The sequence below is a fragment of the Herpailurus yagouaroundi genome, unplaced genomic scaffold, assembly GCF_014898765.1.
Source record: "Herpailurus yagouaroundi ecotype Mexico unplaced genomic scaffold, PumYag 196, whole genome shotgun sequence".
Lineage (NCBI taxonomy): Eukaryota > Metazoa > Chordata > Mammalia > Carnivora > Felidae > Herpailurus > Herpailurus yagouaroundi.
In genome coordinates, this window is record NW_024412427.1 from 2,833,624 (window position 1) to 2,857,903 (window position 24,280).

The window sequence follows — 24,280 nt, forward strand, 5'->3', positions numbered from 1 at the left end:
CCCAGTAATCAGTCAAAGGTTGCATCAAAGTAGCATCTCTCAGGTGCAGAAGTCTTAACTAAAATTCGATCAAAACCAAACTCATGTTGGAAAAACTGGGTCTCCCCATGCAACGAATGAAACTGGACTCCTAGCTTACATCATATATAAAAATTAACACAGAATTGATTAAGACCTCAACATAAGAGCTAAAATTATAAAACTCTTAGAAGAAAACATAGGAGAAAATATTCACAACACTGGATCTAGCAGTGATTTCTTGGGATACGACACCAAAAGCACAGGAAACAAAAAATCGATTGACTGGACTACATTGAAATTAAAAGCTTTTGTGCACCAAAGAACATTATGAATGAGTGAGAGAGTAATCCGTGGAACGGGAGAAGATCGTTGTAAATCACATAGCCGGTAAGGGGTTCATATCCAGAGTATATAAATTCCTGCAACTCAACAACAATAACAAAACCAGATTTTAAAATGGGCAAAGGATGTGAATAGACATTTCTTCAAAGAAAATGTACGAATGACCAAGAAGCACATGAAAAGATGCTCCATATCACTAATCATGAGTGAAATGCTAATCAGTGCAAAACCACAACGAGATACCACTTCATACCTGTTAGAATGGATAGGATAAAAAACAACAAAACAGATCATAACAAGCATTGGTGGGTATATGGAGAAATCAGAACCCTTTCAAACTGCCGGTGGGAATATAAAATAATGCAGCTACTATGGAGAGCAGTCTGGCAATTCCTTAAAAAAAAATTGAAACTAGAATTACCATATGATTCAACGATTTCACTTCTGGGTATATACCCAAAGGCATGGAAAGCATGGTCTGGAAGAGATGTTTGACACTCATTTCATAGCCAGCGTTATTCACAACAGCCAAAAGGTAGAAGCAACCCAACCATCAAGCGACAGATAAACAGGAAAAATCACATGTGATATATCCATATAATGGAATATTATTCAGCTTTTTTTTTTAAGTTTATGTATTTATTTTGAGAGAGGGAGCAGGGAGGGGCAGAGAGAAAGAGAATCCCAAGAAGTCTTGAGAAAGTTATTTTGAGAGGGGAGGGGCAGAGAGAGAGAGAGAGGGAGGGAGAGAGAGAAATGGGGCTCACCTGAAGTGGGGCTTGAGCTTGCCCAATGTCAGACACAAACTCATGAACTGTGAGATTGTGACCTGAGCCCAAGTCAGATGCTTAAGGACTGAGCCACCCAGGCACCCTGGGGACTTTTTTAAAGTTAAACTTTTAATTTTCGTATAAATGTGGATTCACTCACCTGGGTTTTAAAAATATATATTTTTTTAATGTGGCTACTAGAGGTAGAAAAGCGGAACAACATAGAGAGCCTAGGAACAGGTCTACATATATTTGAAAATGAGAGACAAAAGGAAATTGCATTGCATGTCAATGGAGAAAAGATGTCCTGGTCAAAAATGGTTCAGGGCCAATTGGTTCTCCATATGAAGGAAAATAGAATGGCATCTATTTCGTACCGCACATAAAAATCGGTTCCTATGGGGGCCCCTGGGTGGCTCAGTCGGTCAAGCGTCTGACTCTTGATTTCAGCTCAGGTCACGATCTCACGGTTCATGAGTTCAAGCCCCCTGTGGGGCTCTGCGCGAACAGGGCAGAGCCTGCTTGAGATTCTCTCTCTCTCCCTCTCTCTCTGTGCCTCCCTTGCTTGTGCATGCACGTGCGTTTTTTTTTCCCTCTCTCAAAAATAAATAAACTTTAAAAAACCAATTTCTATGACTAAACACCTGAATATGAAAAACAAAACTTTAAAACTTGAAGAAAACAGTACGTATAATATCTTTACAATTGCAGGGCACTGCGGGATTTTATGGACAAGATACAATAAGCACAAGCCATAAAGGAAAAGATTAGTAAATTTAACAACCTGATTTATAATTTAACCAGAACGTAACTACCGTGTAACTGTAAACTTCTGTACAACAAAAGAGGCTCTAAAGGAAGTGAAAAGACAAGCTGGGTCTAATCAAAGATATTCTTGGCTAATAGAACTGAAAAAGGATTTGGATCAGGAAGAAATAGTTCCTGGGGCGCCTGGCTGGCTCAGTCTGTAAAGCACATCAGTCTCGGGGTTGTGAGTTTGAGCCTCTCAATGGGCATATAGATTACTTAAAAATAAAATCTTAAAAAAAAAAAGAAGTAGAAGAAATATTTCCTTCAAATGATAAGAAAAGGTAAATAATGTAACAGAAAAACGGGCAAAGGATGTGAACAAGTACCCTGACAGTTCAAAGTCAAAGGGCAAAAGAGCCTTTCCCTCTAGTAGTAGGGGAAATACAAGTTCTTATTTTACATCCATCATCTTTCGGAGTGCTCCTGAGACGCTGCTGACTGATGTGGCAGTTGGGGGGCAAGATGGAGCGACTTACCAATGTCTCATCACAGTGGAGATGTCCACTGCCTGAGCTCCAGAAATTCCACTCCTACGTGTTATCCTAGAGAAGCTCGCGGCCACAGTTATAAGGATGTTCTTTGTGGCCCTGTTTAAGATCGTGAGAAACTGGAAACAACTCCACTGTCAAAAACCAGAATAAGTACACTTGGGACATTCAGACACAGCACTTTCAATGAGTGACCTCTAGTCCTGCTTGTATCTGCATGGGAAGATCCAAACAGCTCCTATATGAGTGAACAAAAGGAGGTTGCTCAGGGACACGTATAACATGCCGTTTGAACACATTTTTCAGATATAAATAACATTATCCATTGTTTACGTAGCCACATGTAGTAGAAACATAAAAACATGCCTGGTAATGATAAACAGCAAAAGTTGACCGCGGTCACCTCCGAGAGGGGTGGCAGGGGGATGGGATTGGGGAGAGGTACAAGGGGGCTTCAACGCTAAGTATAATGTCTCACTTTTCATGAAAAAAAAATGAATCCAGTGAAACAGTGGTCATGCAGTAAGATTTCACAAAACTGAGTGATGGGTACATCGATGTTCACAATGCTGTTCTCTGTACTTCCCTGTGTGTTTGTAATATTTCCTACTTCACAAGAGAAAAGGAAAAGTATTATGAAAAATTAACTTTCTACACATCAGCAACAGACAATTCAAATGTAATTTTTGGAACTTTTTTTTTTTTGATGTTTACTTATTTTTGAGAGAGAGAGAGAGAGACAGAGACAGAGTGTGAGCAGGGAAGGGGCAGAGAGAGAGGGAGACAGGATCTGAAGCAGGCTCCAGGCTCTGAGTTGTCAGCACAGAGCCCGATGCGGGGTTTGAACTCATGGACAGCGAGATCATGACCTGAGCTGACAGACGCTTAACCAACTGAGCTGCCCAGGTGCCCCTCAGATGTAATTTTTAAAAATCACACTATTTAAGATATCTGAAAAAAGTATTATTTTTTTAAATCTAGGCATGTGTCTAAGCTATAGCATTTCTCTGCTTGGGGAGCAGGGAGAGCTTTACTGGATGTTAATGTTCAAGGGGCTCTGACGAACCACGTGGGCACAATGGAGGTGTCTGTTGAAGACACACTGTCATACGTTAAGGGCTCTGAGAAGTGTTCTGTACTGAAATGTGCACAGCTCTCTTCAATCCAGCGTTTTTCAGACATTGAACAGTAGAATCTTTCTTGTCTGAGTGGCCTTGGGAAGGTCGGCCCTAGTGACCGCCGCAGTCTGACATCCTAGTTTTGCCTGTGCCACTAACTTGCTGTAGACTTTTGGCCAAATCACCTTTCCTCCTGGAGCTTTGGCTTAAGATATTAAATGGGTGTGTGAAGATGAGACTCTTAAGATTTCTTACCTGTTTCCAGATCTAATGCCCCCTGTGGGAGCCCCGTGTTAGGATGACATTTCCATTTAATTTTGGCCCTCCTCTCTCTGTTAACAAATTTATTATTTTTTAAGCAGGTTCGTGGAAGGAGAATTATGAAAATGCACCAAGGCAAAATAAAAAATGATTAAAATTATCCCATATTGCCACTACGGGCCCTTTTTCAAAGGTATGATGAAAGCAAGCATTTATGGAGCACTTCTGTGCAAAAGCACTGTGCTAGGGTAGGTCTGTTCTTATCCTCATTTCACAGATGAGCAGACTGAGGGGCAGAGAGGTACTGTCACCTGTCTAAGGCATGTGGCTTCCATGGCTCTAACCCAAGTCTTCCTGACTCTGCAGCACAAGTTCTCAGCCACTACCAGACAAGGTCGCCCCATCGGAAGGGGGTCTTCATGACCTGCCAAGATTCCTTTTTCTTCCTGCTTCCTGAGTCCTTCAGGGTTCTCTCATCTCCCCAGGGGAGCTGTGGACATTATCTCTTCCAAAAACAAAGTCTGTGCCTTCACTATAGAAGGACCTGTGTCCCTCCCCCAAACCCAGTCTACCTTATCTCTGGAAAAACTATGACTTGCCCTAGAGAAGGGGGAAAAATAAACCCCTCCCCACCCCAGCTCCACCCCCAAAATCACTGGATTTGGGGTAAATTCAGCAGGCTGGAGACGGAAGAATGGATGTGTAATGAAGTTTCAAATTGACTATTGTTTTATGTGAATGTCTGATAAAGAAAACACAATGGCCGCCAGATGGGGGCTGGGAGGTGAGATTTCCCAGGTGGAGAATTCTAGAAGACAGGCCTGGAGTTCTGGAGCCAGGGTCCTCCAGACAGGCAGGCAACAAGGGTGGGGACACCAGAGATAAATGTAGGCAGGGGAGAAGAGCCAGCCAGGGACACCAGCCCAAGTGGTTTGGCTAGGACTGGTCTAGTCAGCATGGGACATGGAGGGCGGGATGAGTTAGCAGTGAACTCGGCCACTCCTATGGCATCCAAAGGGCTAGAACAACACTGTTCAACGGAAATACAATGGAAGCCACGTATGTAATTTTAAATGTTTCAATAGCCGCATTAAAAAAATGGTACATCTATAAAACAGGAGATTGGGGGCGCCTGGGTGGCGCAGTCGGTTAGGCGTCTGACTTCAGCCAGGTCACGATCTCGCGGTCCGTGAGTTCGAGCCCCGCGTCAGGCTCTAGGCTGATGGCTCGGAGCCTGGAGCCTGTTTCCGATTCTGTGTCTCCCTCTCTCTCTGCCCCTCCCCCGTTCATGCTCTGTCTCTCTCTGTCCCAAAAATAAATAAAAAACGTTGAAAAAAAAAATAAAAAAAACCAGGAGATTGTTCTCAGAAATAATGAGCTTTTCCTTGGTCTCAGCAATCAGGGGTATCAAACTCAATTGCCCTCAGTGATATATGGTATATAAGCATATTTCACACTTTGCTGTAGGAAAAACAGTGCAGCAAACAATGTTTTATGTTCACTAGTATAACTTCAGTGTGGGGACATTAAGGAATGGTGGGGACTGCAGCAAGTTAGAGAAAGCACACCCGGTTGAAATTGTTTCAGTGGACTTTTGCCTCGAGGCTATGGGAAATCAGTGTTGCCAGAGCTTCCCATTTTTTGAAAGGGGCAGGAAGTTGGGATTTCTAAAGGTTAGCAGTCAATTCAAATTGTATCAAAAAAATCCAAACTGGCTGGGCTGGATCTCAACCCCTGATCTCCCATGAAACCCTCCACCATGTTTTACAGAGAAGGAAACTGAGGTTCAAAGTGGTTAAATATTTTCCCAACTCCTAACAGGGAACTAACTGTCTCTTCCGGTCATTTCTACTACCTCTCCTAATAACCAGCGTTGACTTTTTCCACTATTCTTTTTGAGAATTTACTAGGTGCTGGGTTCTGTGCTGAACATATGATACCATGAAGGAGGTACTGTTTATGATGCCAGATTTAAAGTTTATTTTGAGGGAGGTGAGGAGGGACAGAGAGAGAAAGAGAATCCCAAGCAGGCTCCGTGCTGTCAGTGCAGAGCCTGACGCGGGGCTTGCACTCATGAAACCGCAAGATCGTGAGCTGAGCTGAAACCGAGAGTCAGACACTTAACTGACTGAGTCAACCAGATGCCCCATGATGCCAGACTTAGAGAGGGGAAACCAAGGTTCAGAAAAGTGGAATAAATTGCCTGAGATCACGCTGTGGGGCTTGACCCTGCATCTATTTTGATTACAAGAGTCTAGATGCTCCCTCTGGCTATGCCTCTCTCACCCCTACAGCACAGGAAACTCAGAGAGCAAGGAGCCTGGGGATTTTCACACGGGGCCCCTCCAAACGGCCTGGAGCGACAGTTCGGCCAGCTTCCTGCACCTCCACACTTACTGTAAGTGCCTCCATGGTATCCTTCCTGGGAATTGGCTTCCGGGTAAGATTTTGTTTGAAGAGACAATGCCACTGCCATTTTATTTGTTTGTTTAAATTTGGAAACCCTGGACCTGCCCTGGTCCCTTGGTTTACAGAGGAGGAAACTGAGACCCAGAGATGGCAAGTGCCTGAGGTCCCTCTGCAAGTCAGGGCCAGAGCAGACACCAGAATTGGGGCCTGGAGGCCCAGCCTGGGAAGCTGCCCGCTGGGTGTGCCAGGGCCTCCCTCCAGCTCCTCTGGGCTCTGCCCAGGGAAGGGCCAACTGTTCTCTGTCTCACCACAGACTCCGCCCTTCCTCATGCCTGTTTGGATAACTTTTCGACCTGTTCCTTCACAAGCTCTCCCCAAGGCGTGGCTGCCTCTGCTGCTTCTCCCAGGGAATCCTGGGGCCTTGGCCGTGTGGCGGCTCAGGCTTGGCCGGGCCCTCAGCAGACAGTTGTCAAACAGTGGCTGTCTGAGCAGAGGGAGGCCTGTTTACCCAGGGCAGAACCCAGGCAGAGGCTGCAGCTTCCTTCCCATCCCGCTGGCCCATCCAGCCCCTCAGCATACTAACTCAGCTGTCCCTGTCTGAATTTGCTCATTCTACAAATATTTATGGAGCACCTACTGTGTGCCAAGCACTGTTCTACATGCTGAGGATTTAACAAGCAACAAGACACCAGATTCCCTGCTCTCATGGAACTTACGTTGTAGTAGAGGAGACAGATGATAAACAGATCAATGAATGCACAATTCCAGAGCTGTAGAAGATAACAGGATTGATAGTGATGGGTGGAGGTGGGGCAGTCTTAGATTTGGGTGGTTCAGGAAGGCTGCTCTAAGTGGAAAACTTTTCAGCTAAGACCCAGACTATGAGAAGAAATCTATTATGGGAAGATCCAGGGAAAGGATGTTCCAGGCAGAAGGAACAGCAAGTACAAAGGCCCTGGGGCAGGAATATGCTTGACCTTATTGAAGGACAGTTAAAAGGCCACCGTGGCTGAACCAGAGTGAGAAAAAGGGACAAAGACAGGAGAGACCAAAAGAGGGACAGCCAAGAATCAGACTGCATGGGGCCTCTTAGGTTAGGGAAAAGAACTTGGGAGACAGAAAGGTGCTGAAAGGGGTTCAGCAGGGATTTTAAACATGAACCTTTAACTCTGCTTTTCCCTTCTGGGGCTTTCTGCCCCAGGGCTCTTGTTTCCACATACACTTGAAGGTGTTTGAAATAGTGTTTAGTTATTCTTTTTTCCATTTTAATTTTTTTTTCAAAATTTTAATCAAAGCTGTATAGATGCACAGTTGAAAAAAATAAAATACTCTTACCAAGCTAATAATCAGTAATAGTACTTGTCCACCGACTCTTTCCTGAACCTGATTCCCACCATCCAGAGGCAGCTATTTTAGGTAGTTTTCCTCTATATTTCTACATATCTTGGTTATACTACTACTTCTCAGTTTTTCAGTCTTAGAAGTAATGTGTTAACTTGCTAATAGGAAAGATCCTATAGAACTATTTCCCAATTTGGAGATAAGCCTATATTCATCATTTTAATAACAACGTGGCTATTATTCACAGCTGATGTCATCTGTATATGAACCAAGAGCTTTTCCTGCACGGTCTCAGTTAATCTTCACAATAACCCTGTAAGGTACGTGTTGGTCAACATAACAATACTTGCACTTTATATATGACATTGGTTGTACCTGCAGAGCTATCCTGAGAGGTAAGCAGAACTGGCATTATTAACCCATTTTTCACAAGAACACATGGAGCTCAAAGTGATACAGTTCTGCCCATCACAGTGGGGGTGCAGTGGTTAACATAAAAGTCATCTTCCAGCCAAGATGGAAGGAGCTGGGGTTCCTGTGTGAAGGACATCATACATTTGGGTGTGTTTGTTACACCAGCTAGCATCGCTCTTACTAACGCAAGGCCTGGATTTGAATCCTAGCTCTGCCTCTTTAAGTCTGTGTGGCTTGGGGTAAGTTACCTTTCTGAGCCTTTGTTACCTCTTCTGAGAAATGGGTATGATGGCAGTACCTACCTACCTCAATAGGCAGTTGTAAGAATTAAAGGAAGTGATTTTTACATATTGTTTAGAATGGTGCCTGGTCCATAGTAAGTCCTATAGAAATTATCAAATAAATCAGAGGTAGAATATGAATGAGCCAAGACCCATATCTGGGGCCATGTGATGCAAGTTCAGTATCTGACCCCAAAGTCCTAGGCATTTGTATTTCTCTTTGCAATCTTTACCATATCTACCTGTTACCTGTACTGTATTTACCTGTAATTATTTACTTGATCTTTTTCTTTCTTTTGATGAGTATCTTAATTTTTAAAAGTGTATTTTATATTAATGCTTTAATATAAATGCTAGTTATAATATAAACACTAGTTATAAAATTTTCTAACACACAGTAATATAAACTCAACAAGATTTTAAAATGTTTGTCCATGTACTACCTAAAATCAGCCCCTGTGCCCTGTGGGTACACCTAAGGAAAAGTACACTATTTTTAAGTCTATAAAGAACCTTTGGGAACATTCTGTCCAGTGGCATTTAAACCATTTTGACCATGACCCTCTATACAGGGTGGTAGTCAAAACAGGGACTCTGAAGCCTGACTACCTGGGTTGGAAACTCAGCATTGCCTCTTAATGCCTGTGTCACTTTCACTGAGTGACTGGACCTCTCTGTGCCTCCATTTCCTCATCTGTAAAATGGGAATGACATTAATAGCATCTACTTCACAGGGTCATTGTGAAGAGAAGGAGTTAATATGTGTAAAGCCCTAGGAAGTGCTTTATAAAAGTTTGTTATTACCACAACCTTACACACACATCCATAAACATATATAAATGAAACAAAGTGTTCACACATGGAAAATTTACTCTTGCTACAGGAGATATAGTAGGATGTTTTCTATTATATTTTACTTCATTTTTTAAAATGTGGCCATCTTTGTGAAATTTCACTAATCTGTTTGTGATTAATAATTCATGTTCTTTTCTGTAGGAAACGCTATACTTCAAGGAAAATTTTTGTTTGTTTATGTAATCTCTACACCCAACATGGGGCTCAAATTCACAACCTTGAGATCAAGAGTCGCATGCACCCCTGAGTGAGCTAGCTGGGTGCCTCTAAAAATACTTTTTAAAATAGTACATTTTTATTAAAAGAAAAGGCAAGAAATGAAAGTGAAAGAATGAGCTGATTATGTGAACAGCAAATGTGCTGAAACTATTTTGTCCAGCATAGTGAGGGGACATTAACAGACTTGGGATCCCTAACAGCTTGGACACGCTGATCTATAATTTCTAATGAAGGCTGTTGAATTAAACTCTAGGAATAATGTATCTGCTTAAAATAAAAAAATATCTGCTTCAAAGTCTTTAAAAAAAATTACATATTAAAGCAAGAGTCAGCAAACTAAAACCTCTTGGTCAAATCTGGCCCACTGCCCATTTTTGTAAATAAAGTTTTATTGGAACACAGCCACATTCATTCATTTACATGTTGCCTATGGCTACTTACATGCAGCCAGGGTCCTATAACAGCAGAGCTGAGTACTTGCCACAGTTCCTGACCTGTGAAGCCCCAAACATTTCCCATCTGGCCTTTTACAGAAAAAGTTGGCCGATTCCTGTATTAAAGTTCCAATTCAAAGCCCTGAAGCTTAAATTAAATCTTATTCTATTTCTATCTTGTTCCATTCTGTTCATAACTCTGGCAAACTTTAACAGTTATATTTCCCCCAACATTGTACTTTGAAAAATGTCAAACCCACTAAAGATTGAAAGAATAGTACAGTGAACACGAACATATCCTTCACTGAGATTCACCAATTGGTAGGTAGCATTCTGTCACATTTGCTTCATCACTATGTGTGTATCCGCGTATTTTTTATTGAAATATTTGATGTTAAAAATTGTATATTCACATTTGCGATATATATATGACTGTGTGTGTGTACATGCATGTGTGTGCGTGTACATGTGTGTGCACGTGTGTGTGTGTGTGTGTGTGTGTGTGTGTGTGTGCATGACCCCAAGCCAGAGGTGGCCAGCTGTGTAGCAATAAATTCATGTTCCCCCTTCCATAGTTTATAGAGCTATTCCTGGAAAACAGCTGGCCTACTAGGGACCACACAACCCAGATTCCTCTGCATTTGGCCAAAGTCATGTGACTAATTCTGGCCAATGGAATGTGAGCAAAAATGATAAATGTCATTCTGAGTCAGGGCCACTTCTGGAATCCCTGGATGACTATGTGACAGAGGCAAATAAACTTCTAACTTACGTTTTGGGTTTGTTGCATCAGCTAGTGCTGCCCTGAATAATAAACCCAATAAGTTGCATGAGCCTTTAATGGGTCAGGATTGCAGCTTGAAACACACTGGTTCTCTGGCTTTCCAAAAATTTATGAACCATAAATTTTCCTTTCATCACATGTTTCATTCAAAGTCAAAATGGAGCTTCTCTGGTTGAACCAGAGGTTGTGGGTGGGGGAGGCTAGGAGCCTGGTTCATTTGAACACCCACATTGGCCTCAAAAGTGAACCCTGAGACATCCTTCTGGACTCCTAGGGCTCCAGTGAATAATGTATGATGACCCCTGAATAAGGAACATGCCTCCTTTTCTCAGAAGAGGAGGCAGAGACCCAACAGAAGGACTTGAGTGGGATCACAAAAAGCTGGCTGGGGCCAGAGCCATTTCCCACATCTGTGGCAAGGACAGGTCTGTGCCCACCATTTCCACGCCTCCCATCTGCTCCCACAGGCCTATGTGCATGATCTGAGCCCCCAAGAGCATACCCCCGCGACAGGCTCCAGAGGGTATCTGAAGGCTTGGAACTAAGCTTCGTTCTGACTCTCCACCCAGACAATTACATCCTGGAATGACCAGTTACATATCCCTCATTCATTTCAGTTTGTCTCACAGCAGCTAAAAGATGCCTAACACACAGTAAGCATTCCGTCCCTTTCACGTAGTGGGTATATACTCTGCAGATATTATGATAATAATTAAAATGTATACAGCACTTTCTATGAGCCAGACACTCCCCACGTTCCACATATAAACCTCCTGTGATTCTCACAGCAACCCTAGTAGGTTGAGGGTCTGACTCTTGATTTCGGCTCAGGTCATGATCGCAGGGTCATGGGATCAAGTCCCACATCAAGCTCTGTCTGAGAGTGGATCCTGCTTGAGATTCTCTCTCTCTCTCTCTCTCTCTCTCTCTCTCTCTCTCTCTCTCCCCTGCCTCCCAACTCACGGTCTCTCTCTAAAAAGTAAAGTTAGTGGTGCCTGGGTGGCTCAGTCGGTTAAGCATCTCACTTCGGCTCAGGTCATGATTTCGCGGTTTGTGAGTTCGAGCCCCGCACTGGGCTCTGTGCTGACAGCTCAGAGCCTGGAACCTGCCTCAGATTCTGTGTCTCCCTCTCTCTGCTCCTCCCCTGCTCACACTCTCTGTCTCTCAATAATAAATAAATAAATGTTAAAAAAATTTTTTTAAGTTAAAAAAAATAAATACATAGATGTAAAAAAATAAAAGGAAGAAAGCACTTCAAGTAACCAGAGTCCAGCCTGTTACATAGGAAGGGCTTAAATGGGGACAGATTTCTTTCTTCTTCCCAGGCCCACCCTCATGCAAGAGGAGTGTGAGTCAAAAAGAAAGGGAAGGCATAGTTCCTGCACGTAAGCATCTCAGAATCTTTCATGAAACAATCAGAGAAGTCCCAAAATACTTGCAGAGAAGAATGGACTGAGCTGCAGTCAAGTGTAAGTAAAATCTGTACAGATTAGGCCAGGCTCTAGGCCTTTGCATATGGTGTCCCCTCCCCTCTCTTCTCCTGGTTGATTCCTACTAAACCTCTGGGTTTTAGCTTAGATATCAGTCCACTCCTCCAGGGTCAGGAGGTCCCTGATCTCTTGCCCTCCTCCCAAGTTCCTTTGTGTCCCCATCATGCCCTGTCCATCCATATCCTGGCACTCTGTTTTCATTGTGGCTGGGCTGTCTTCCCCACCTGACTGGGTGCTCTCCAAGATCTGAAGCCACGTTTTATTCTCCTCCATTCCCCCAGTGCCTAACAGAATGCTTTGTTTTCCATAGGTCCTCAGTAGAGGTTTGTTGAAAAAGTGAATAAGTGAACAGTGACAGTGAATGCAGGAGCCTCCTGCGTAAAGACCGGACCCATTCTGGGTACCCATATCCTCCCTTTATAAAATGGCACAAAATAAGACAATGGTTTTCTATGCTGGATCCCAAATCACATAAGGACTTAATAAAAAATTAAAGATTCTTGGAACTCATCCCAGGAGATCCTGATTCACCAGGTCTGGGGTGGGGCCCCAAAATATGTCATTGATAAGGAGGTTTTCTATATGCAGTCAGGTTTGTGAACCAGTGAACCATAGAGGCTGAAATTAAGTTGAGGTGAAATGGGAAAAGATGTGGAGAGGTGAGAAAAGGGAAAACGGTGGGGGAGACTCTACATAGGGAAACCGCCATGCCTGACATCCGACACAGTCCTACAGTTGGCCAGCCTCTGGCATCCTACCCAACTTTGGGCCCATCAGCCCTTCAAGGAAATGAAGCATCTTCTAGTTTATGATACTTTTCTCCTTCCTTACCTCATCGAATCCTTACAAAAACCAACTTTCTTTGATGGAGGAAGAAATTCAGAATCAGATGGCGAAGCAAAGTGTCAACCACTTACACAGTTTTCGGTGGGAGTGCCATTTAACCAAACTGCCCCTGACAACAGCCTCTGATCTGGCCTGAGGCTCATGTCATTGGCCTAATTGATGTTTGTCGACCAGTGGCCAAAGCACCCAGTCTCCTTACTTGTTCTGTCCTCAGCACTTGCAGATTCTGCTAGCCCAGCCCAGCCCAGCCCAGGCTATATCATCCATCCAAACACCAATCCATCTGTGCCTCCACCCACACACCCAGCTAACCAATTGCTTATTCATCCACTTATCACATTCATCTACATATCTCTTCACCGTCCTATCCATCTACTTACCCATTTATCCATCATCCACCATACCCACCCATCCACTCACCCACCCAGACATCCATTCATTCATCCATCCATTTTCTGATTCATTCATTCATTCATTCATTCATTCATTCAATAAACCTCCCTCAAAGTCAATATAGGTCCAGGTCCTAGAGTTTCCTAGAATAAAACAACAAAGATCATACAAATACAGACCTTGCCCTCAAGGAGATTTGAAATGCTTACAAAAATGACAAACTACCAAAGGACCAAGACAGATAATTAAGGGAAGCTAAGGGGAACTTGTGAAAAGAAAAAGAATAGGAAAGGGTAAGAAAAGAATGAAGCCAGAAGTCTGGGTAGCATACAGATAAGCACACAATAGCATCTTATCCTCATAATTGCTAAGGGCAGCTCCAGATTTGCCTCTGAGCTAGACCCTGGCACCCGAAGCAAAAAACCACAGCAGAAAAGTCACAGGGATATTCAGTTGTGGCAGACATCATGCAGAAGCTATCCCTGCTTCCTTATACCACAGTAGTGTTATATGTGTCCAGGGCACATCGAGAAACATCTGGAGACATATTTGGTTGGCACAGCTGATGGGGGAAGAATGCTCCTGGCATCTGATGAGTCAAAGTCTGGAAAGCTGCTAAATATCCTACAATGCACAGGACAGCAGCCACAATAAAGAATCATCTGAGCCAAAATGTCAATAGTGCTGAAGCTGAGAGACCCTCTTATGAGAGAACCCCAATTTTGTTTGGAATAGCATCGTGCTAGACCTCAAGAAAACAGTATCGTTGGTTGAAGCCAGTCTTGGCTTTCCCATTTCTTTCCACTAGACCCTTGAATTCCCAGCTTTCTTTGAACCAGGGAAGTCTGCTGGGAGGTTTCTGGGGAAATTTTGCTTTTTGATCAAAGAAACAAGTACTTCAAGGAATATCCCCTCCAGCTTCAGGTGCTTGAGGGCAGACGTGATGCCCCGCACCATGCCAGCCACGTTGGGTCTGCACGGTGAGCATGGAGAGACAGGAAGGTAGAGCATGGGTCTGGCTGACATTGTTGACCGTTGTCATACAGTTGTTTCTTAAAACCTCCCTCAGTTCATGCATCCAACAGATGCTTACTGAGCATTTATTCTGTGCCAGTTGCTGTGTGAGACGTGCAAGGCTCGCAGAGTTTATAGTCGAGTGGGGGATACAGAGGCCACAACGCACACCAATGCTGTCTGATCAGAGTCATGATGAGAGCTACAAACCAGAAGCCAGTGTGCCATGAGTGTGTTGCAAGTCCAGGGGAAGGTCAAGTTCACCCAGCATCACCCCACCAAAGATCAGCTCCCTAAAGACTGTCCTCCTGGGGTTCAAAGATGTGAGACGGCAGCTGACATTTACTGCATGGTTGCCTTGTGTCAGGCACGACGCTGAGCACTTGTGTATTAACTCACGTGTGTTAACTCACGTTATCCTCTCCACAGCCTTGCCTGCCATTGCCCCTCCTGAGGCTCTGCTGTGGACCTCGTCCCTTCCCCTACAGCTTACCTCTGCAGTTGCAGCCTTTGGTGGGGGGGTTAGTATTATCCTGATTACAGAGCCTAGGAAAAGGGGTTCTCCTCAAAACACTCATTTCTTTTTTCAGAAGGTGCATTTTCCCTAGAGCTTCCTAGTTCATTCAACATGTGGGGCTCAGAGAGGGATAGGCCACACAGCTTTAAAAAATAAAGGAGGGGGCAGATCCAGGATGCTAACCCAGATTTACTTTATCTCGAAAGCAAGGTCTTTTAGCCACCATCACACACACACACACACACACACACACACACACACACACACAAATGCCCAGCTGTCCCAGGACAGCAATGTTCTTTTGTTGATGCTTGCTGCAAATCTGGCCATAGGAGCTCTCCTTTCTCTGCCCAGCCCAGATCTGTAGCTTAGTCAAGAGAGTCACAAAGGGACTGAAGTCAGATGATTTTTTTTTTTTTTAAAAACAATCCTGAGCTCTAGTTTTCTCTTCTATCCTTGGAGATAACAATATTATTATCTGGAACAGCTGTTGTAGGAGTTAAAGTAATAGGCATAGAACATCCATCCATCCAACCATCTATCCATCCAACCATCCAACAAATGTGTGTTGAACACTTGCTTTATGGTGAGCACTGCGTACAGGTCGGGATGAAGGGGCATGAGGCCACCCTACAAAGTACATAGACCTGGAATACAGTGAGAAGCTGTCAGGTTATATTATTATAGTACCCCCCTGGGAGAAATGTGGGGGGCCTTCTGTTCATCCCTAGCCTTGGCTTGTGGCCTGGGGCCCTCCTTCCACAGCAGCTGACTATCTGGTCCCTATGCAAGACACAGTCTTGTTCTGGCTACAGGGTCAACCAAGTCTTATAATTGTGTTTCAACCTTGGATGGAGCACCTAAGACATGCCTAGCCCTTCAACTGTGCTATCTCCTCTCACTGCACCACCCTCTGTGAGATAGGTCCATTTTCCAGGTGAGGAAATAGATTCAGAGAGGGGAAGTAACTTGCCCAAGGTCATACAGCTGGTATGGGATGGATCCCCAGGCTATTTTGGGTTCCTTAGCCTCTGCTCCTTCCACTACAGCACAAACTTCTGTTTGGTGGTAGGTCGAAGAAAGATCCCAGTGGACCAGTCAGGAGACCAGTCCTTGATTCCTTGAGGCCATCTGTCCTCAGCTAATGACAATATTAAACAATATTTGTTGAGTCCTTATCATGTGCCTGGTGCCTAGGGCTTACACCCTTGGTCTCCTTTAGTCCTCTGTGAGGGCCTGTAAGACATCCTATCTCCACTTCAAAGAGAAGGCAACTGAGGCACAGAAATGTTGAATAATTTGTCTAAAGTCACAGAACTAGAGCCTGGATTCCAGAGGCCAAACACTATGTGTGTTTGTGTGATTTAAATCTCTTAACAAAACGCACCTAATTTTTAAAAATCCAAAATGTGCAAGAAAAGGTTGAAAAAAAATTTATTGAACCTCCCTCCTCAGAAACACAACTCTGTTACCAGTCTCTTCCTGTCTGTCTACTGGCTTTCTATGCAAATACAAACGTGTGTGTACATATACATGCGAATATCCGTTCTGTTATCAGAAATGTAAAATGCTACACACAGTGCTTCGGTTTGTTTTTTTCACTAAGTGTAACCTGGAGGTCCCTCCCTATCTGCAAACAGATCTACATTTTTGCTCCTTCAACAATGGGCTAGCATTCCTTGCTAAAGATGCATCACGCTGTGTTTACCCATCCTCTACGTTTGCTGCGTTACCTCCAGTATGGAGTCACCCCAGCCACAGAGCCCAAGCTTTCACCTTTCAGTGACATGTTCTTCCCTGGCCTTGCACCTAAGTTTCATACATCTAGCAAGAGACCATTCTTTTCCGACGCCCCACGCCCCACGCTGTGTTGCTCGACTTGGCTTCCCTTTGGTGAATTATCCAGAGCTCATCAGAGCGGCCTGCCCCGCCCTCCCCCGGGGTCCCATCCCGCCTAGACCCTGAGCCAGCTCTGTGCTAGGCCCAGCAAGGCTCCGGTCGGCTTCCACTCGTCCCTGGTCCCTGGCAAATGGGTTGGTATTTCCAGCCCCGCCCTCTGTGGAATTTTGGAAAGACCCTTGGGACACGTGCCCAGGAAAGCAGTCTCTCTTGGCCGAGGCGAAAGGAGCAAGCCCCTGCGGGGGGGGGGGGGGGGGGGGCTCCTACGGCCCCTCCCAGCCCTTCCCAGACCAAATCTGCCATGCCTCTGGGACGTTAGCGAAGCAAGCCACATGCATCCCCTGAGGTTCCTGCCATTCTGGAGGAGGCCCTAGAGAGTCGTTGTGTTCCTCGGAAACACATAATGGGGCGTCCCATGGCCTCCCAAACTTGACCATGGTCCTGCCCTGTCCAGTCCTCCCCCCACCCGACCCTTGGTCCCACTCACCATAGGGACTCTCCACTGGAGCCCCGAGGGGCGCGTTCACACTGACCATGGCCGAGCCCACCCAGCCAAAGACGCGGGGGCATGGAGGAGCCGGGCCCCACACACAGCGGCAGCAGGCCACCGGGAGCCAGTCCACCAGGAAGGCAGTGAGTACAGCCAGCTGCCACCGCCTGGTTATCTTATTGATTCTTCTAATCACCCAAGGTGGGTGGATATGTTAAAGAGTAACCAGTCACTTAGGGAACCTGCGGCTGAGGACTGTCACTGTTACCATGGCAATGGCAACCTGGCCAGATCCGAGGTCCACTTGGGCCCCAGTCCTGCTCTCTGGGGTTGGGGGGCACCTGGAGCCAGATGTAGGGGACATCAGCCCCTCACCCCAACTTGAGGTAAGGGACTGGCCAGGAGGCGATGAGGAGGTGAGAGTCCAACCTGGGTTGGGTTTTATGGCTCCTCATAATGGGTGTGGCATTGTGGCAGGAGGGAGGGGTAGCAGAGAAAGGAGGGGAGTGGAGGACTGTATTATTGAGCACCTACTGGATGCTGGGAGTAGCACACAGGTATTGCCACATTTAAATTAAGCCTCTGTGAGGAAACTTGAGCCACAGAGAGACGTGGCCTGCCTGTAATCTCACAGCTGGTGACAGAGGAGTTGGGTCAGCATTATAAACCACAGTCTCCCCTTCATCGAATATATATTTACTGAGCACCCACTGTATACCAGGTCCTGTGCTAGACTCCAGGGATACAGAAACAAGCAAAGCAGGCATCAGCCCTGCACCCATGGAACTTGTGGACGACTGGGGGAGATGGGCATTCATCAGACGATAGTAAAGATTATTCAAAGATATTATGACACAGACCTGATTACAAACCGGTGAGTGTGTTGAGGGACGGAGAAACACAAACCAAATGTCAGACTCTGCCCACCCCCTCTCCTGGTCCACTGGTCTCCTTCTTACTCAAAAGGCAACTACTGCTGAAATCTGCATTCTGTTCTCTGACGGCAGAACCCTCCTGCATCTCAGCTCTCTTGCATGCACACCTGCTCCCTGGCTTCTTTTGGAGCAGTCCCTTTTCTTTTGTCCCAGCACTGTGCCCAGTGGCTTGATTTGGGATTCTGAAATCACCAGCTTCGACAGACCCCTCCATGCCACCCTGAGCTTCTATACTGTTTCCTTTATCCTGGCTTGTCTAGTCTCTACCTCTATTTCCAATCTTTTTTTTTTTTTAATGTTTATTTATTTTTGAGAGACAGCAAGTGTGAGGGTGCGGTGAGGGGGGACAGAGAATCCGAAGCGGGCTCTGTGAGGTCAGTGCAGAGCCAGCCCGACATGAGGCTGGAACTCACAAACCGCGAGATCATGACCTGAGCTGAAATCGAGAGTCAGACGCTTAACCGAGTGAGCCACCCAGGCGCCCCTCTGTTTCCAATCTTTTCACTCCTCGCAACTTTTCCTTTCTCATCCTCAGCAGGACGAGACTACCTCTGCACAGAGAAGAAGCCTTAAACCTGGACATGCCCAAATGCCTCACCCAAATTCACCTGCACCTCCTTCACCCAGATCCACCTGGTCTGCACCTGCCTCTTCCCCCTGCTCAGGAACCCCCCGTGAGCCCATGGGGTTTCTCCTACATATTTGACCTCTCCCTCTTTAGACTTTTAAAATCAACTTTCTGTTGAAAGTATAATTTACATATAATCAAATGCACTCTTTTTAGGTACACAGTTTCATGAGCTTCGATAAGTGTATGAACCCATACAGAACATTTCCACGACCCCCCAAAACTTCTCTTTGTTCCCCTGCTGTTAATCCTCCAGCACCTCCCCCTCCACGCAACACTGACCTGCTTTCTGTCACTCTACATTAGATTTGTCTTTTCTAGAATATCATAGAAATAGAATCAGACAGCATTTACTCTTTTGTGTCTGGCTTCCTTTGCTCAGAATGTTGGTGAGGTTCACCCACATTCAGGTCCCTTGGTACTACCTCCGTATTCCACTGAATAGATACTCTGTAACTGGTTCACCCAGTCACAGGCATTGAAGTTGTTGCCAGTCTGGGGCTATTGTGAATTACACAGCTACATATGGTCATGAACAAGCCTTCCTGAAGGCATATGTTTTCATTCCCTTGGTTAAATTTCCAGGAAAGGAATTGCTGGTTGATCAGTTAGGTGTGTGTTTAATTTATAAGAAACTCTCAAACTCTCAAACTCACCGAAGTGATCAGACTTTTGTATGAATACCATTTTGTAGTCCTGCCAGTGGGGTAAGAGAGCTCCTGTTTGCTCTATACCCTTATCGCTGTTTATTGTTGTCAGTCTTTTTAACTTTAACCATGTGAGATGATCTTTCCTTTTGCTTTCACTTGTTTTAAACTAGTTTTTTTTTTTAATGAAAAAAGTAATACGTTAGCATATTAAAAATGAAAATTGTGCAGGGGCGCCTGGGTGGCTCAGTCGGTTGAGCGTCCAACTTTGGCTCAGGTCATGATCTCGCGGTTCATGGGTTCAAGCCCCACACTGGGCTCTGCGCTGACAGCTCTGAGCCTGGAGCCTGCTTCCAGTTCTGTTTCCCTCTCTCTCTGCTCCTCCCCTGCTCACACTCTGTCTGTCTCTTAAAAATAAATCAACGTTAAAAGAAATATAAAAGAAAAAGAAAATTGTGCGAACAGCATATGATGAACAATAAGCCCATCTCCTATAATACAAATTCTTGTTTATATTCCCAGAAATTAAACATATACACACGTACACACTGCTGTGGACTGAATTGTATCCTCCCCAATTCCTATGTTGAAGCCCTAACCTCCCAATGTGATGGTATTTGAAGATAAGACCTTTAGGAAGTAAGTAAGGTTAAATGAGGTCATAAGGGTGGGGTCTTGCTTTGATAGGATAAGTGTCCTTCCAAGACTGTGGGAGGACACAGTGAGAAGGTGGCTATCTGCAAGCCAGAAAGACCGTTTTCCCCAGAACCCAAGTATTCTGGCTCCTGGATCTCGGACTTCCTGTCTCCAGAACCATGAGAAATAGTTTTCTGTTGTTTAAGCCACCTGACCTATGGTATTTTGTTATGGTAGCCCAAGCTGACTATTGCATAGACACAAATGTAAATGCATAAAATGCACGGGAACGTGTTAAACACACTCTAATGCCACTTGCTCCTTTCCCTGCTTGGTATCTAAGGGCTGTGTCCGTCCTGGCATACCTACCTCATTCACTTGAGTATTGATCCAGTTGTGTGAGTGTCCTATAATTGATTTGACTAGTGTCCTCTTGCTGGACATTTAGGATGTTTCCAGGCTTTTGTCACTACAAACAGTGAATGTCTTCCTGCACAGGTCTTGAGCCGCATGTGGGGAGTATATCTCTAGGAAATTTCTAGAAGCAGAATCCTATCAATATTGAAATATGCTATAATATCTCTTTTATTAAAAAAAAAAAAAAGCCTTCCAGGGCACCTGGGTGACTCAGTCGGTTAAGTGTCTGACTTTGGCTCAGGTCATGATGTCACGATTTGTGAGTTCAGGCCCCACGTGGGGCTCTGTGCTGACAGCTCAGAGCCTGGAGCCTGCTTTGGATTCTGTGTCTCCCTCTCTTTCTGCCCCTCCCCTGCTCGTGCTCTGTCTCTCTCTGTCTCTCAAAAAATAAAATGTTAAAAAAAATTTTTTAATAAATAAATAAATAAATAATCCTCCCTTAATAACTTCCTTCCCATCTCTGCCACTGTATCACCTTTCTCCTCCCTTCACTGCTGAACTTTCAAAATAGTCGCCTATACCAGGGCTCTCTTTTTTCCCCATCTCCTGTGGCACAGCCCACTTCAGTCTGGTTTCTGTTCCAACTGCCCCCTACACACACACACACACACACACACACACACACACACACAGAGTCTTCCTTGGTGGAAGAGATGATTTCTTACTGAAGCATTCAAAGGACATTTGGCAGCATTTGACAGTTGACTCCTCTTCCGTTAGCATCCACACTACTATAGTTTTCTGGATTCCTTCCTTCTTGACTGTCTCTTGACATTTCATGCTTCTCAACCTGTCTTTAAATACTAAAGTTACTTGGAGCTTAATTCTAGATTTACTTCTTGTTTTTCATTCTGTTATCTCTCCTCCCATAATCATATCCATTACCATGGCCTCAAGGCCAACTGTATACTCATGACTCCCAATTATGTATCTTCAACCTAAATTTCTCCTCTGGAGGCCAGATTCATATATCCAACTGGCCTCATCTATCTCCTAGATATCTCCACTGGTATGTTTCACAATCTCAAATATGATATGCCCCTATCATTGCACTCCTGGTCTTCACTTCCATCGAAACTCCTTCCCCTAAATTCCCCGTCTTGATAAAATGGCACCCTTCTCTACTCCACTTTCTTCACACCCGCACCCAACCACTACAAAATCCCCCTGCATTCCACTTAAACATCTCACAAAGGCATCCACTTCTCCCTGTCTCCAGTGCCATCATCTTGGTAGGAGTCATCCTCATTTCTCACCTAGATGATTGAAATAGCCTTTCACCCAGATCCCAGGATCCATTCTGACCCTGTCAAGTCTATTCCCCTTGAATGCAGCCAGAATTATCTTTTCAAATGCAAATCTGACATGTCTTCCCACTGTTAGAATCTTGTGGTGCCTCCCCCTTGTCCTTGAGTGAAGCTCCAAGATTGTGCCTGACTTGGCCCCTGCCTCTCTTCCCAGGATCAGTTCATTCCCTTTCCCTCTCATCCAGCCGGCGTCTTTTAGAACCTGACAAAGCCCTGTGCTCTCTCCCCTAGCTTCCTGCCCCCTTGTCCTTATGGGAGCCTGTAATTCCCTGTTCTTCTCCCAGATGGCACTTACTTCCATTACAATAAAGTATTTGTATTCATCTTCTGTTTAATGCCTCCCTGTCACACTGGAATTACAAGCTCTAGGAGCCTGGGAACATTATAGGTCTCAGGGGTCAATAAACATTTTCTATAAAGGGCCACAGAGTAAATATTTTGAGTTTTAGATATGCGGTCTCTTGCAACTACTCCTGTCTGCTGTGGGAGCATGAAATCAGCCATAGCCAATATAAAAACAAATGAGCTTGGTTGTGTTCTAATAAAACTTTATTTATAAAAACAGGCAGTGGGCCGGATATGGCTTGTGAGCCATAGTTTGTCCACCTTGATCTGTATATTAGTGACCACTGTGCTCAGAGCTGACACTTTTATAGTACTTACTATATACCAAACACTGTTCTAGGTGCTGTCCATGTATTCATTCATTTAATGTTTTGAAGGACCTCATGAGGCAGATACTATTAGTGTCCCCATTTACAGATGAGACGGGCACTGAGAGCTCACAGTAATCTACCCAAGCACACTTAGCTCTGAAGTTAAATTTGAGCCTCGGCAATCAGGCTCCAGAGTCTATGCTCTTAACAATCTCAGCTGGCGAATGAGCAACCAAATGAGGTTGGGGTATGAAAATCTTCAAAAAGTAAAATCCTACAGAGGCTTCAATGTTCCTGCAGATTTCTTGCAGGAGAAAGTGGGAAGCACTGTTGCCCTTCAGTGGGAACAGCAAAGTAACAAACCAGGATGCTATGGCAACTCCTCTCAGCCTGAGCCCTCACCCTGGGTCTGCAGGGTCCAGGGCTTGGCTGGCATCAGCAAGCCCAACCTGCTCATTTCTTGGTCAGCGTGGGCTCTGCTCAAGGGCAGTTTCATGAGAGGGAAGCCCCAGAGGTCACCTGGAATTCCCGCCCCTACAATGTCACTTTTTGCTTAATTGTCCCTACCTTTGTCCAATCTCTGAGTTTCTCCCTTCTTAGCTGAGAAGCAGAGAGCAAATGGGTTAAGACATTGGGGTTTTGAGTCACATAGAACATATTCAAATCCAGCTTCTTTAGCCTCAGTTTTTATGTCTGTAAAGGGCAGATGGGAACAGCACTTATCACTTAAGATAGCTGTGATAATTCAATGAGGTTGAGAGGGGACTAAACAGTTCATAGATGCCAGTGATTGTCCTTGCCATTCTGGTACTTCGGACACAGGAAGGCAATGTCAAAACAACACAGGCTTTGAGAGCAGATGAAGCTGAATTCAAATCCTACATCTGCTCCCTACTAGCTATATAACCTTGTGCATACCTTTTAATTCAGGGGATCTCATGCCACTTAAATTTCCAGAACATTTTGGGAAATTGGCATAGGGTGGCAAGCCTTTCCCCCCCAACATAAGGACGTTAATAATTTTTTTAAGTTTATTTATTTCTTTGAGAGAGACAGACACAGCATGAATGGGGGAGAGGCAGAGAGAGAGAGAGAGAGAGAGAGAGAGAGAGAGAGAATCCCAAGCAGGCTTCACACTGTCAGCACAAAGCCTGATGCGGGACTTGAACTCATGAACTGTGAGATCATGACCTGAGCTGAAACCAAGAGTTGAGTGCTTAACTGACTGAGCCACCCAGGCGCCCCAATATTTTTTTTAAAAAACTAACATTTATCATCACCACTGTTTTACAAATGAAAATACTCCATCCCAAAAAAAAAAAAAAAAAGTAGGAAGGATATAATCTGCGAATAATAAACTCACAACAGTGTATTTGTTTCCCGCATTTGGAAACGGGCACTCATCCTAAGCCTCACTTTTCCCACCAGTAAAATGGAACAGTAATACATACACATGCAGTTGCACGCTGATCTATTTGTCGTGCCTGGCACAAAACAGGGGCTGAGGGGCCGTTAGCCCCCTCTCCTGGTCTTCCTCTGGAGCTGGTTTTGCCCTCACTCCATCTCCCCCTCCTCAATTCCCTTCCTTCCTTTTTTGACCCCTTCTGAGACCTAAGAGAAGGAGGAACCAGAAAGAGCCACCACATCAGATCTCAAAGGACTTTACTGGGGGCCCGAGACAGAGGGTGGAGAGGTGTTGGCATGCACAGGTCGTGGCCTAGGTGGGAATGACCAGTGGGAAGAAAACTCACTCCATTCAGCGCGATGTAAGGAGTCTAGGGAAAGGGGCTGTTTTTCCATCAGGTCTTTGAATGGAGTGTTCTCTGGTCAGGCAGGGAGTGGTCCCCAGCTGGAGGGC

The 24,280-nt window shown here is 44.9% G+C and overlaps 1 long non-coding RNA gene across 3 annotated transcripts in view; it reads left to right on the forward strand.

Annotated features, from left to right (window-relative positions):
• LOC121012158 (uncharacterized) overlaps nucleotides 1-19,543 on the forward strand; it is a 31,574-nt gene extending 12,031 nt beyond the window's left edge. Inside the window, exons 3-5 of one of the 3 annotated variants that reach the window (XR_005781975.1) lie at nucleotides 11,873-12,016; nucleotides 12,348-18,070; nucleotides 18,670-19,543. This is a non-coding gene — a long non-coding RNA (uncharacterized LOC121012158). Of the gene's footprint in view, nucleotides 1-11,872; nucleotides 18,388-18,669 lie in introns of those variants that run through there. The other 2 variants (XR_005781974.1, XR_005781976.1) reach the window with 2 other exon arrangements.
• The last annotated feature ends 4,737 nt before the right edge of the window (nucleotides 19,544-24,280 follow it).